This window comes from Lygodium microphyllum, chromosome 19 (assembly GCF_053477565.2).
Source record: "Lygodium microphyllum isolate KBCC chromosome 19, Lygodium_microphyllum_v1.1.10, whole genome shotgun sequence".
Lineage (NCBI taxonomy): Eukaryota > Viridiplantae > Streptophyta > Polypodiopsida > Schizaeales > Lygodiaceae > Lygodium > Lygodium microphyllum.
In genome coordinates, this window is record NC_141153.1 from 29,356,787 (window position 1) to 29,373,352 (window position 16,566).

A 16,566-nucleotide genomic window follows, 5' to 3' on the forward strand; every position below is an offset into this window, starting at 1 on the left:
AGCCTTTGGGACACCTGTCTAGAGGCTAGCGTCTAGGGCCCATATTTTGGGCCCTAGATGCTAGCCTCTGGACAGGTGTCCCAAAGGCTTATGGTAATCTCTCGCACTAGCTTCTAGAATGGAGCCTTTGGTATCATGAGGTGCATGGTCTTCTGGTAATGGCAGATCTGATGAAGAGCCAATGTGCCTAGCCTCCATTGACGCTTGCGATGTTGGAGTGGTGGTGGTGGAGCTGGGGGAGATGGCATGTGCATGGGATTTCTAGGGGGTGTCTCCTGGCTGCTTGCTTGGTGTGTACCATGTCTTCTAGGAGAGAAAACTCAAAACTCAAAAGTGAAATGTGTAAAATGAGGTGAAACTTTAAACTTAAAGCAAAACTTTTCAAAAACCCTTAAACTTAAATTAATGTATCTAGGTTTTGGAAAAATATGACCAGTGATTCGATTTACGTGAAATTTTACTTGTGAACTCCTCTATGACACATCAATACCCAAAAAAAAATTGGTCTCATCAGAAGCCTTTGGGACACCTGTTCGGAGGCTAGCGTCTAGGGCCCATAAGCCTTTGGGACACCTGTCCGGAGGCTAGCATCTGCTTCCAAGCAAGCTTCGATCCTTCTCTCCTTTCAACTGGTATCAAAGCATGGTTGCTCGAGCATTCTGACTTAGTTTGTGACTCCTTCAACTTCCTATCAATTATCTACACTCATTGGGTCTCCTTCCTGCTAGCCATAGTCGACTCTCCCGAGCTCCCATCACTCCCTGGCTTTTCAAGCACCTACCCGGCCCATTTGGACACCCTCAGGGCATTCCTTCAAAGGTATTGGAGCTCTCTTTTGTTATTTTACTTCAGTCCATAGGTTTTGTGAAGCGGGGCAGCCATATCCTCTTGCTTCTTGTGATGCCTACTCTCTATCAGTGACTTTGCCCTTCAAGAGGGAGCTCTTAGGAAACCTTGACTACTCCCCCAACCTTGCGCAGCCCTTCCACAAGCCCCAAATTAGTTTGGGCCAGCTTGAAGACCTACAAAAATTTTCATTTTTTACTTCAGCCCTCCCTTGACACTCATTGGCAGCTTAAAAACACTTCATTTGGCACTTGAGAACACCCCCTTGATGCTCAACATTGGTGGTTATCATTGGCATTGATTTGTAGACTAATTTACCTCAATCCAAGACTGTTTTCCATAGTCCACAAGCAGCCACAAATAGTGTTACATCAGCACTTTATGTTTATGCTTGGTTGGCATTGACATTGGTTGCTCGATTGGGGTCTCGAATGCTCCCCAAATGCTAGGGGAATGTATGCCTATGATATGAGATACTTTTGGGGCTGAATTTTCTTAGTTGTTGACTATTTTACATAGTCCATAGCAGCCCAAAATAGGGCAGCCCCCTATCATTACACTTTATGCTCATGCTACATAGTCATTTGATGCCCGATTGTGCTCAGTTAATGCCTATACATACGGGAAAGTATGCCTATGGTCTACGGTTTTGAGCTTGGATTGAGCCATTATTTGCTCAGTTTTGGATGTTTATTTGATGCTAGAATATTTAGGACTGAAGCTTATTTTCTTATGTTTGGATATGCCTATTGGATTCGGGCTATGTCTTGGATGCATACATTGATATAGTGACTCTCGAGGATCGACATAGAGCTTGGATTTGCTCTCTAATCATTGGTTGAGCTTGAGCTCACTTCTCATAGCACTTGGATCTTCATCTCTGATGTACTTATGGCATGTACTTTGCTTATGTCTAACCGGTCTTGACGTGCTTGGCCTATGCCACTACTATATACCCATTACATTGTTTGGAGTTGCATGCTACTGAGCCTTGCTTTGGCTTGATGTTTGATTGCTCGGAGCTTACTTTGGCTATTTCTCGACTTGCTAGACTTATAGTTTGGATGTACTTGATGTCTATGGATGCTATGTACGGATGCTACACAACCTATATGCTCATGAGGTCTTATTGATGCTTGATCTTGGATCTTCTGGCACCGGTGCTATCATATGCCCTTGTTGAGCTTCTTTGCTTGATATTTACGACTTTTGTGCTAGTGGGAGCGTCTTGATATGCTTGACACACATTGAGCAGGCGATTTATGCTACTTGAGCATTCAAATACTTGAGACTAGGATCTTCACTTGGATGTTGCATGGTTAATATGCGGTGGTCCTCAAATATGTACTTGGGCTTATTTGGGCTTTGCACTCCCTGAGCATACACCTCTTTGTGTCAATTCTTGCCAGTGTTGTGTACACTCTACCGACGGATTCATTTGACATGCTTGGGTATTTGCTCAATGTTCGTATGACTGTCACATGCTGATTCATGCCCGTTTGATGCTAGTACTGCTTTGGCAGTTAGTGGTTGACTTGGTGCATTCATTTTGCCTACAGTTTGCTCTCGTTGTACCTGGCTATAAAAGGTATGGAAACTCTTCCAAAACTGAAGCTAGCCTCCAAGAAGCTTCCTCGAGTGGTAAACCTTGCCACTTAATCAAGTATTCCATGATCAAGTGAGAGCAAAGCCTCTTTTCCCTTTGTCCTATGACTTTTTTGGGTATGTATTGAATGATGCCTTCTTCGTCTATCGGTGGGAGTTCCTCAACATAGTCCACTGCTGAGCCAATGAAGAGCTTCAACTGACTCACATGGAAGACATTATGGATCTTCGTAGATGGGGGTAATGCCAATTGATATGCCAAGTCTCTCACTCTCTTGATAATCCGGTATGGCCCATAGAACCTGTGTGCCAACTTATTGCTGGACCGGTCTTTAAGGGAGGCATATCTAGACTTAGGCACTTTCAAGAGCACCAAATCCCCTTCTTGGAACTCCACGTCCCGTCTTTTGTCATTAGCATAAAGCTTCATTTGATCTTGAGCTCTCTTCAAGTTAGCTTTACACTACTGAAATAAAGCCTGTATTCTATCCAATTCTTCCTTGCTTTGTGGATTCATTTTATCATTGAAGATAACCACCACAGGAAGGGGCACCTTATAGCCATACAGGGCCTCAAAAGGTGAAACTCCAATGCTAGCATGTGTGGAGTTATTATAGGAAAAATCAACCAAATGCAACCATGAGTCCCAAGCATGCTGCACATCATGACAGAAATGCCTCAAGTAAGTTTCCAGCCATTTGTTAACCCTTTCTGTTTGACCATCTGTATGTGGATGGTAAGCAGTGGAAGGGGCTAACTGAGTGCCCATAGAGCTGAAAAATGCCCACCAAAAGTTACTCATAAACTTAGCATCTCGGTCATGCACAATGACCCATGGTAAGCCATGTAATTTGAAAACATATTTCATGAATTGGCTGGCTACTTGAGAAGCATTATACTGAGTCTTTATGGGAATGAAATGGGCTGCCTGTGTGAGTCTGTCCACAACTACATAGATGTTGTCCCAACCTTTCTTGGTCACCGGTAGGCCGGTAATGAAGTCCATAGTGATGTGTGTCCACTTGCCTTCAGGCATAGGCAAAGGCTGAAGTGAACCAGCTGGTTTTAAGGTGTTGTCCTTGTTTTGCTAACAAGGTATGCAGCCCAAGACAAAGTCTTTCACATCTCTCCAAAGGCCCATCCAGTAAAAGCTTTTAGCAATTTTGTCATAGGTTTTAAAGACTCCGAAATAACCAGCTATAGGGCTGAATGCATCTCCTACATGATTTTCTGCTTGAACGGGGAAGCATGAGGGATGGCAATTCGGCCATTATACCATAAAAGCCCATTTTTCAACTGATACGAAGAGTTTTCCGCACATTGACCTGCTGTAATTTCTAAAATACATTGCTGAAATCAACGTCTAACAGGTAAGCCTCCTGAAGCTCATGTATCCAATCATTGTGTAACTCCATGATAGCAGAGAAGTCATAGTTCTGTAAGGTGGCTACACATCTCCTCTGCTTTGGAGTCAAATTTGATTGAGACAAAAAGTACTTGAGTACTCTATGGTCGCTTTTCACTCTAAACCGGCTGCCATACAAATAATGATGCCATTTCTTGATGGCATGAAGGATGGCCAGCATTTCCTGATCATAGACATTCATAACCCTCTCATTTTTAGCCAGCTTTCGAATCTCAAAAGCTATGACCCCATGTTCTTGCAACAAGACTGCACCAATTCCTCTCCCACTGGCATCACACTGAATGATGAATTCCCTAGAAAAATCAGGGCATACCAAGATAGGGGCTGAAGTAAGCAAATCTTTCAGCTGATTAAAGCTTCTATCTGCCAATGCATCCCAGAAAAATGCTTCTTTCTTCAGCCTATCAGTGAGAGGGGCTGCAATAGTGGCATAGTGCCGAATGAATGTGCAGTAAAATGAGGAGAGACCCAAGAATCCTCTCAAAGATGTAGTATTTGCAGGTGTGGGCCAATCTCTAACACACTGCACTTTCTTTGGGTCAGTTCTAATGCCTGCCTCACTAACAATGTGTCCCAAGTACTCAACCTCAGTCTGCATGAATGAACACTTTGTCTCCTTAGCAAAGAGCCTATGCTGTCTAAGTATATCAAATATATGCCTCATGTGCATAAGGTGAGCTTCCTTTGAGCGACTATAAATGAGGATGTCATCAAAAAATACCAATACAAATTTGAATAAGTAAGGCTGAAGTATTTTGTTCATGAGGCTCTGAAACATGGTTGGTGCATTAGTCAAGCCAAAGGGCATGACCAAGAACTGATAGAGCCCACGATCGGTCTTGAATGTAGTCTTTATCTCATCCCCTTCATGCATGCATATCTGATGGTAACCAAATCTCAAATCAATCTTTGTGAAATACTTAGCTCCCTTCAACTCATCTAACAGGTTGTCCACCCTAGGAATAGGGTATCTATTCTTGATAGTGATCTTATTCAGATCTCTATAATCTATGCACATCCTGAAAGTGCCATCTTTCTTTTTGACCAGCAAGACAGGTGATGCAAAAGGGGATGAGCTAGGCTCAATGAATCCCATATCTACTAAATCCTTGACTTGCTTGGCCACTTCTTCTCTTTCACATTTGGACAACCTATAAGGGGGTTTATTGACCAGCTTGGAGTGGGGCTCCAAATCAATGGGATGATCAACCACTCTCTTGGGAGGTAATGCTGTAGGTAACAGAAACAAGTCACCATACTCCGCAAGTAGAGCCTTAACGACTGAATTATCATGCATTTTTCGGGACTGATCTGCATTTTTCGAGATTGATCTGCATTTTCCTTGTTTAATTGCAACGCAAAAATCTGAGAGCATTTCTTGAACTCTTTCTTGAGCTGTTTGGCTGTAATAAGCTAAAATTCACCGTTGTTTTTAATTCCCTGTAGGTAAACAAGCTGTCCAGCACTGAAAAACTGCATATACAACAATGAAAAATCCATGGAAATGGTGCCCAAAGTTTTCAGCCAATCGCAGCCCAACACAATGTCTATCGACCCCATATTGAGTGCAATCAAATCCACTTTCTGCTCATAATTTTTAGCAAGCTTAATAGGTACAACTGGGCATACATGAGTACTAATTTTCTCACTCCCATTGGCCACTTGCACCCTCATTGGTTGCTCTAAATCAAAGACAAAACATTTCAGCCTGTCCATGACTGTTCTATTTATGAAATTGTGTGTGCTACCACTATCTACCAAGACAAATACATCTTTCCCGTGAATCTTGCCTTGAAGACGAAGAGTGTTGGGGCTCTTAGATCATGTCCAAGCATCTAGGGAGATAGTACAAACAGTAGCAGCAGCATGTGAACCATTCTTATCACCCATATTTACATCTACATGACCACCGGGGTCAAATGGAAAGGTGTCAACTGGGTCAAAGAATTCTTCTTGCCCACATTCCTCTTCAACCTCATCATTTTCGGCAGTGATTGCAAAGGCACTTGCATCCTCATGATCCTCATCAGATTCATCAAAGACTAACATGCTATGTACCCTTGCTTTTTCATTCCTAAAAGCACATTTAGATGCATGCTTGGCTGTATACTTTTCCCCGCATTTAAAGCAAAGTCCTTTTTCTTTCCTCTCTTTGTAGAGGTCCATCGAGATAGAGCGTTGACCACCAAAAGCTGAAGCATTTTTACCCATGCTACCCCCTTGTCTATTTTCAGCTCTTCCTTGATTTGCAGTCCTGAAATTATTGTTTTGCCTAGAGGCATTAAAGGTGGGGTATGTGGGGATCTTCGGGGTTGTGAATGGCATATTCCCACCACCATAACCTGCCCCAAACTGCCCGAGCCTTACAACACTTCTTTACTGCCCAAAATGTGACTACATAGGTCCTCTTTGCTGCCCAAACCGTGGCTGAGATGCCCCTCTTTGCTATCCATGCTGAAATGAAGCATCTCGGCGGTACTTACGAGAGTACCTCTCAGCCAACTCAATAGCTTTGAACAAATCTGATGGACTTTGGGCTGAAACATCAACCGAGAGTTGGGGATCCAAACCATAAATGTACTTGTGAAGCTTTGCATCGTCACTAATGGGCTCAACATACATTGTGAGATTGAGGAATTGGTTTGTATAGCCATGCACCGTCATCCCACGTTGCTCTAAGCTATACCATTGCCTTGCAAGCTTCTCCTTCTCAACCAGAGATATAAAGACTTGAATCATAAGAGCTTTGAATGCATCCCGTGTCAACAAGCTACTAATTTTTCCTCTTTATGTACCGCCACCACGTGTGGGCAAAGCCCTCTAAGTGTATCGTGGCAAAGTGTATCTTTTGATCGTCATTTCTTGGCATTATGTCAAAGTAGTCTTCAAGCTTCGAGAGCCATTCTTCTATTTCAGCCAGGGAGGACAACTGGCCATTGAACTTTGAGAAGATGATTTTTTCCCTCAACTCCCTTTCATGGTTGGGGGGCTGTCCCATATACCCAAAGTGGGGCTGATCCATTGGGCTGCCAAGAAATGACCCATTGTTTGAGTGATTCCTTCCAAAAGACGGCTGAGCACGCATAGGTGGCATGGGCGCGGGTGGTGGCTGAGAGTTACTCCTCATCCCATTTTTTATGGGCTCCTCATGCCTTTGTGAGGGCTCTCCTTGCTCAAAGCTGATGTTGGGAATGCCCATTCTTCCCAAAATACCTTGGGTACTTGCATAGGCTGCATTCACGGATGGGATGGTCACTCTTTCAGCTTGCATGCTTGGTCTATCCTCTTTTTCCTTGCCTTTCATTTGGGAATCCATCCACATTGAGAACTTGGCTACAAGTTCTTCCATGGTAGAGGTCATTTGGCGCATCTCCATCACCATTTGAGCTTGACCTTCCATTACTTCCCTATGCCTCTCCGCATATCTAGTCTCGTGTGAACTGAGGGTATGATTGAGTGCACTAAGACTTCCCATGGAGTGAGAGAGGTCTTCCTCTTCAACCTCAAAGTTGCTGTTATCCTTCGGGGTGCGTGCATCCCTTATTTGTTGCTGAACATCTTCATTTGCTTTGTTTTTCCCCCTATTACCCGCCATGTCTAGGTGCAGTCCCGTGAGACCACCTGTCACTATTTTGGCTATCACTAGAGCTAGACAACTCCGATTGACCTACTTTTTTGTTCAAAACGGAGGCACCGATGCCCTCTTCGAGATCATAGGCACGGATTTCCAAGTTTTATACAAAAATTTCTATAATAAAAAATGTGGGACTATTCTGTGCAGTCCAACACCCTGTCCACACCTAGGAAAGGCCTGTTTTGGGCTGTAGGTATTTGGTATGCTCCAAGTGGGTATCCAAAACTGAGTGGGGTTCTTGGTAAGTCCTAAAGGTACTCTCCAAGGTCAGCACCTCAATTCTTGGGAATGGAAGCACCTCTGAAAATGCAAGCAATTTCTCTATAGCACCCTAAAACAGTCACAAGAGGGCTGAAATTGGGTTCCCCTTCTATTGCACTGTGGGATTCACTGTTTGCTTGGCATCATGCATCACTTGAGCATCCCTTAGCATGTTTGGAATCACTTCAGCATTACTGAGCATAAGAATAAGCATTCCCATTACCATATCAAACAAGATAGGCTCTCATACATGCATAATCACTGCCATTACTGCATATATGACTGCATAGGTGTATCCAATGATACATACATCCATCTTCAACCCAAGTAAAGCAATGCATTCCTATACATCACTGCATACATAGCTCCATGTGTATCTAAAGATACATTTTTTGATACATTTGCTAAGGTACATCCATACATCCCATGCACACAAGAGTGTGTCATGCCATAGTCATCAAAAATTCCATCATGCCAAGTCAATTTCTCAATTTCCCAAGAAATACTTGCACCTGCAAACGAGTTTTGGACACCGGATCACCGAGAGGTGGGCAAAGTTCCCCCCGGGCCGGGTTGTGCACCCCTTCAGGGTCTTTGATGGCAAGGGGGGGTCACCCCTCTTTTGTCTTGCCACCTCGCCTGGCATCGGGCTTTTCCTCACCCAGAATATACATGGTAGACATTTATTAATTAAACACCCAGCATGAGATGCATTTTAGGAATGGAAATTTTGGGCTTCTCATGAAGTGCATGGAATTGGAATTGGGAATAGGGATAGAGAGCTTATCGGCAGTGACTCACTGCCAACTCACCCTTATACAATGGATTTATTAATCAATTCTTAGCTTAGCCAATTCACAATAAGCCAAACAGGTTATGGGTAAGCAAAAATATAATCTCAATGAAGCTTCATCATGAATAAAATCCATTCCAATGCCACAATATCAAATGAGAATGACTAAGATTAATATTCAGCATGCATACAATGTTTGGGACTCCTATTACCTACTTGGACTCATGCATCCTCTCAAACAAGTGGATAGGATTCAACAAGAGGCTTAATGGGAGAGAATGAGAGCCAAGAATTGGTTACCTTGTGTTGTTTGATGAAGATTGCAGCCACTAATGCCACTTCAATCCTTCATGAGAGCTCCAATTTGATCTTGTATGCTCCATAGCTCCAAAATGGTTGTGCTCTGTCAAGAAGAGATGAATTCAAGCTTGGGGGAGAAGGATTCTTCAATGGGGGAAGGGCATTGCTTGCATAGACTGATCAAGAGAAGGATTCCTTCCAAATGGGCACTCCATAATGCCTTCTTGCTTCCAAGAAGCCTTCAAATCTTGAGAATGAGCTCCAATGTGGATGTAGCTTGGAGATAGGATGGCTCAGGACCTTCCCATGAAGAGCTCTTGCTGAAATTGAAGCTCTACTTCCATAGCCATCATGGCTGCCCACAAATGCATGTCTTCAAAACTTGCTTCTAATCTTTTCACGTGCTTCTTGGTGGCCAAATCTTGAGCTAGGCTTGAAGGGTGAACCCCTGGGACCAAGAAAATACCAAAATCTTCAAGATTCTTAAGCTTGATGCCAAGCTTTCATGGCTGCCATGGATTGCCTGTGACTAGGGTTTTGGGAAGCCAAGAATGGCCAAGAAGGTGGAGAAGAAGGCTTCAACCTTGTCCAAATGACCTGCTAGAAGCTAGAAATGAGAGCCAAGATGAGGAAGAAGCTCAATATGATGATCATTGCTCATAGTTTTCAGTCCGAAATTTGCATCAGATTTTACGAGCTGCTCCTGGAGGGTTGGGGATGATCAGTACAGCCTATACATTGCTTGGTTGGTTGCTCTTGAACTCCAAAAATGCAAGGAAGAAGGCTGACACTCCATGGAAGAGAAGGGAGCAATATTTGGGGCTGATTACCTCCATGGAAGCTTGCAAGAAGCTTGAGAAATGAGGAGAGAGAAGACCCTCCCTGAAAAGTAATCCCGACTAGACTTTCTTCTAACTCCTATGACCACAGTTACTAAGAGTTTACCTTCAAAATGGGCCAAAAATGACCAATGAGCTGCCAACTCCGGTCTTCCTTCCTCCAAACTTGGTCCAAGCCGCCATTAATGCTCCTGCCTGCAATCCTTGTGGTCCAGAGATCTTTGGGAACTCCCCTACTGCTCCCTGTACCTGTGTACCTGCGTACCTGTGACTCAAAGATCCATGTAACTAGAAAGTTGTAACTGGGTAAAATGGAGGACTAACTGGGACCAAGAACTTATGCTCTCATACCAATTGTCAAGGAGAGGGACTGGGAGAGAGAAAGAAGAGAGAGAAGACTGCAGAGAAGAAGAAGAAGAAGAGCAGAAGAGAGAAAAAGACAGGTACGAGGAGAGAGAAAGACTAGAAATGGAGAGAGAAAGATAGGAAGAGAGGGAGAGAAGACATGGAAGCTTGGAGAGCAAGGTGAAGGAGAAAGAAGACTTTTATTAATTATCTGGTGATCAAAAATTAAGTCTCTCTCACCTTATATACCAAGCCATTATAGCTAGTATTTCCCCATTATTAAGTCCCCCTCTCTTACAAAGCCCCTAGCATTGTTACATTCGGATGTCTGTGGACCCATGCCCTATCAGTCTATGGGTGGTGCAAAGTATTTTGTGACATTCATTGACAATTTTTCTCGTAAAGTTTGGGCTTACCCCATTGAGCTTAAGTCAGATGTCTTGGCTGTGTTTTAGAGATGACTTACATTGGTTGAGAACCAAACTAGGCATAGGCTGAAATGCCTTAGGATTGACAATGGGGGAGAATATGTGCCACGTGCCTTTGAGCAACTATGTGACGAGAGGGGTATTAAGTGTCAGTTGATCGCCCCCTATACCCCACCCCAGAATGGTTTGGCTAAGCAAATGAATAGAACCATCCAGGAGTGTGTACATAGTATGCTTAGCTATGTAGGCCTACCACATAGCTTTTGGACTGAGGCAGTCAGTACAGCCATGCATGTCATCAATAGATCACCTTCTAGTGGTTTGGATTTTCAGGTTGCAGAGGAGGTATGGACTGGGAAACCTTCGTCTTACGCACATCTACATATCTTTGGATGTGAGGCATTCTGTCATGTGCCCAAGGACAAGCAGACTAAGTTGGATCATCCTAAGAGTGTCAAATGCATTTTCCTTGGCTATGGAGATGTAGGCGAGATGGGTTACCACCTATGGGATCTACAAGCGCGGAATGTCATCCGTAGCCATGATGTAGTTTTCCATGAAGACAATATGCAATCACAAGGCTACAGCAAGAGCGCTATGGATCTATGTCTTTACACTAAGATAGCTCGTGATGGCTCATTGCTTATTTTGGTTTTTATGTAGATGATAGATTGATAGCAAGGAAAGCTCATGATGAGCTGGATCCTCTTAAATATCAACTGAAGAAGAGCTTTGAGATGAAGGATTCGGGACAAGCCTCTCACATTCTTGGTATGTGCATTAAGCACAATAGGCATCAGGGACTACTCTACCTCTCATAGAGGGAGTACATTCATAAAGTCCGTTAGCATTTTCGCATGAAGGATGTGAAGCCTATTGGCTATCCATTACCTTCTTATATGAAGGTTTCATAGATCGATTGTCCGCAGACAGACAAGCAGAGGGCCGAGATGGCCAAGATCCCTTATGTATCAGCTATGGGCAGTTTGATGTATGCCATGATAGCCACTTGACCAGATATTGCCTTTGCAATTGGTGTTGTGGCACGCTATATGGCTACACCCGGCAAGAAACATTAGGATGTCGTGAAGGGTATCATGAGATACCTGAAAGGCGCAGATATGTGTATTTGCTATGGCAGCAAGGATACAGGAGTTGTGGGGTACACAAACTCTGATTATGCAGGACATGCAGACAGTAGAAAGTCCACTTCTTGCTATGTATTCACTTATGTTGGAGGTGTTATCTCTTGGATATCCAGGTTTCAAAAGTATATAGCTCTCTCTACCACTAAGGTCAAGTATGTTGCAGCCACTGAGACTTGCAAGGAGGCCATATGGTTGGGTCGTTTGGTTCATGACCTTGAGATTGATTTTATACCTACGTTGTATTCGGATTCTATGAGTGCTATTCAGCTAGCCAAGAATTCGGTCTTCCATGCGAAGAAAAAACACATTGAGGTGAGGTATCACTTCATATGTGGGGTCGTGGTAGACAAGTCTGTTGACCTTGTTAAGATCTCCACTAATGAAAATCCTACTGATTTGCTCACGAAAAGCCTCACTACTGAGCGCTTTGCCTTCCTCGGGAGATTGATGGGCATTGGATGAGATGATATTTTTCCTCATCATGTTGTACATGTGTACATTGTACTGTCTTTTCTTTTTCTTTTTCACTCCTCATTGGGGCAGATTCGCCTGTAAGTGGGAGGTTGTTGGGGATAAAGGTGCCTCTGCCTAGCCGCCCATGTATTACTACACTGACAATACTCACCACTGCACACTATAGGTGGTGGTGGGCGTCTGTCACCGTCACTTTATTTTTTATTATTTTAGTGGCAATTTGAATAAGGAAGGCCTAGTCACACATTGTGACTGTTGGAGTTCCCATTTGGTCTCTCTCTCTTTCTTGCTCTTGCTCTCCTGCCATAGCTCTTCCAAACAAGCTTCAATCCTTCTCTCCTTTCATAAAATGTTATGAATATGGATACAGATTTTTTGGCATATCTTATTTTTGTTTATTCGCTTGCTATTTGTTTTATTTATGTCTTTGAGTTATCATTACATGTATTCAAATGAATACATGTTGCCCACAAACTCGATAAAGCACTATGTATTAAATTTAGGGTACAAATCATGTTGAGTATAAATCCGATAAATAAATGTAACATTCAAGTAAAAAACAACAATAAATGATACGTATAATAAACTACATTGCATGCAAATCCAACAAATATTGGTTTCTATTACTTCAAGAGAAAATTACGAAGTGCAATACATCGGTGATGAGATATCATTTGGCAATAAGTACATCTACTCTCTCCTAGGCTTCTTCGAGCTACACTCCTCGTGGTTAAAGCTATTCTTAATCATAGGAAGCAATACATTTGGCAATAAGTACATCTACTCTCTCATAGGCTTCTTCGAGCTACACTTCCCATGGTCAAAGCTATTCTTGATTATAGGAAGCAACACACTAGTAGTTCCTGTCTAATGACATTGGGGACTTGAACACCAGCAATGATGCCACGGGCCACCATGGAAAAAAGTGGCCCAGACCTAGTACTAGAGAATAAGTAGAGGAGCTTCAAACATCAAAGCAACACTACTTCTCCAAGCTAGAGTTTGTTGGGATGGTCTTGAAGGGCCCAGTCTTTGTTAGTGCCCTCAACTTCAGGAAGTTCTTAGTAAAAGCCAGAAAGCATATCGTATGAAAATACAATAATGCCGCTCACAAGCTGGCCAATATACTCCTTCAATGCCAAGTCCTGCACCCTTCCTTGGTTACTAGATTGCCCACCTTGTCTAGCTGAAAATTCATCTATATAGACAATGTCCTGCATCACACGAGTTCAATGTTAAACTCATTGTGTCAGACTCACTATGCATGGAGTGTGCTAAAGATATATACATCAGATTCACATGCAAATTTACTAGTAGGGCCTCTAGGGCATTGGGACCATTGGGACTAATTTTTGTTGAGATCAGGCCCCCAAAGAAGCCCTAGCTGGAGGCTCACGTTTGGGGACCTGAATCTGTAGATTCAAGTCCCCCAAACATGAGCCTTCAGCCAGGGTTTCTTTGGGGACCCGATCCTAACAAAAATTAATCCCAATGGTCCCGATGCCCTAGAGGCCCTACTGGTAAATTTGTGCATGAATCCGATAACATTACCTTCTTTGCACAATCTATTTGCTACTATAATGGAGCATCCAGGTCTGCTCCTATAACTAGGCCACCCTGGTCTCTCTCTTGGGAAGGTACTGTGTAGTTGGCGGGTCGAGGTCCAAAAATGCTTTCTTGCAGCCTCTTGAACTCCTCAGCTGAGATATCATACTATGGGGTCACATCCTCAATTTGCTCTTGGATGCTCACAATGGCAAAGATGTCATCGACACTCATGCCATCATATTGAGCCACCTCATCAATATGTGCTAGGGCATCTTGAATATCAAAATCTATAAAATCATCAAGTGCATCACACACCATGATACAATATAGTTCTTCTTCTCTTAACTCCAAAATTTCTAGTACATCCTGCATGAGTCGATATTCCATCCCCTCGATTATGATAGCATCATGGAGAGAAGTGAGGGATGGCTCCTCGCTTGTTGACATCTCATCAGGGCAAGGAGGTGGGTACACAATGGCTAAGCTTTGTGGTGCATATATGCTCTGATCAAGTGTGATCTCTTTGGGCTTCCTCTTGAAATACTCTAGTTGTGGCCAAGAGGGTGCGTTGATCACTTCATCACTGTCCTCTTGCACCTCGGTGCACAAAACATATATGGCAAATGATGCATCGTGCTCGATGGGATTCATCATGGTGTGGTCCTAGGATGAGGTGGGCACTGCTCTGGCACGGAGATGCTGCCCCACATGCGCGAGGGCTCAATTAATCACATTTACATGGATCAATCCATCACGTAAACTATATAAGAAATCTATGGGGACCCATCTGAGAGTAGAGTCTCGAATAGAGCAGGTGAGAGGGTTTGCCGCATCATAAAATGACTGTTAAAATTACTTGTATAGATAAACACTTCATTCTACATTATTATATCCTTGAATATACTTGGATTGGTGAGTATATTCAAGTCCAACTAGAGAAGATATTTAAAAAATTTAAGAAAAAAAATATAAGACCTTGAAAATCCCTTGGATCCAATTTAATATTTAAATTTAACAAATGAGTAGAAGAGATGAGCTACAATATATCATTATGCAAAGACAATATTGCATAGATTATAGAACTCTAGCTTGCATTTTAATTATGATTTTAACCAGTACGATTAACTAATTACAATATGTATTATCGCACGCTTGGATCACAATAAACTAAGATTATCTAAATTGAAAGTACTCAAAAGTTTTAAAAAAGTTTATATTTGTTCTATATTAAAAAAATTTACAAGGATTCCACTATCTCAAGGATATGTGGAGAAGCACATTGTTTACATGTCATGGATTGCTGACTACAAATCCTAACTTTTCTATTATCTAACTTGAGATAGAAGTAGCAAAGGGCCTCATTGGACATTAATTGGATTTCTTATCTCAAAAAAGAAATGGGCCAATGGCTCTCTACGCTGACCACAAAAGAATTATGACCATTTCACGAGATAACCACATCTATGAGAGGTGTATGTGTCTCACCTCGGGTATCTTGATCCAAGGTGATCCGCTCCCTTCGTAAAAGTCGCCATCTTCTATATCAAAAGCAAATGCACAAAGTTTGTCTAGCGATAAAATACCTATAATAAAAACAAAAATAATGGTAAGTAAATACAACTAACACAACAATTCATCTAAGCAAGACATATATCAATTAAATCAAGGCATTCAAAGTAATAAAAAAAGATTTACCTGAATGTGAGATCGGATTGGTTGAACCTGCACTCAATCCTCTCATCAAAATGTGTTCTTTTGACTTGCCAAGACTCATGCAATAGCTGATTCATCTATTCCTTGGATGGACACTTGCATTGATAAGTAATTTTCATTTTCTTCAGAACATCACATGAACCAAACAAATGTGCAAATGATGAGAACGGAATAAACCAACTACGATGCACATCTTTGGAGCCTGTGGTGGGTTTCATAGCACTATTGATGTCAAATTTTATCTTGGAATTACATGCTCCTGACAACTTCAAGCTACCAATCAACCATTCACCACCACTAGATAGTGGCGGCAATGGGACATGCTGCAATCTCTGGCTTTTTACTACATACAATGAATTATAAAAATATATATTTTGAGTTACAAGTTGACGTGCAAAGTTATTATCATAGATCAAAGAACCTATGTCTTCATGCCAAACATGTATCTTGCCGCTCAAACATTCCACATTTTGCCATTCATGCAAAGTTGATGGATATAGAGCTGTCAATAAAACAAGATTGAATTAGAACACTGCAAAGATTTTTAATAACAACTTTGATGCAAAAGAATAAACAATGATAAAATTTAAAAACTTAATGTTTTATTTATAATTTACAATGTAGTTCTTATCGTGTATAGAGATTTGTTTGTGTGTATAAACATGTTGGATCAACACTTATGTTACTGCACTTGTTCAATTAAACACTTTTCTGAACTCTAAAATTCTACCTTTCCAATCTTTGCTAGGATTTGCAACATCCTTACGCCTGACCTTGAAACTCCCTTGAGTACTTGGGTGCATCAAAATCCAATCCAACTTATGGTACTTATCACAAATCCAATTACTGCCACTATCTTTCCTATTGAAGACCTCCACTACAAGTATGTTACTGATGTTTTTCCTCCATGAAGACATCTATAATAACCAAATAGAAAAGTTACCTATCAGCATGTGTATAATTTACAAATGTTCTCTCCAAATGAAATGAAATGTAAATTGAGCAATTTAAAAAAAAAAAACTTTATACTTGTAATTCTTTTCACAAAGAAGCCCAAAGATGTTGAACAAGAAGTTGACTTATAACAAGACCATTGTTCCTTCACTAACAAATTCCTAGAGTACAAAAACAAAAGAAATGTCGGGTCAAAGCATTACATAGGCTTTGTCCAAATGAGTTGAAACTTAACCATGGAGCAACATAAAA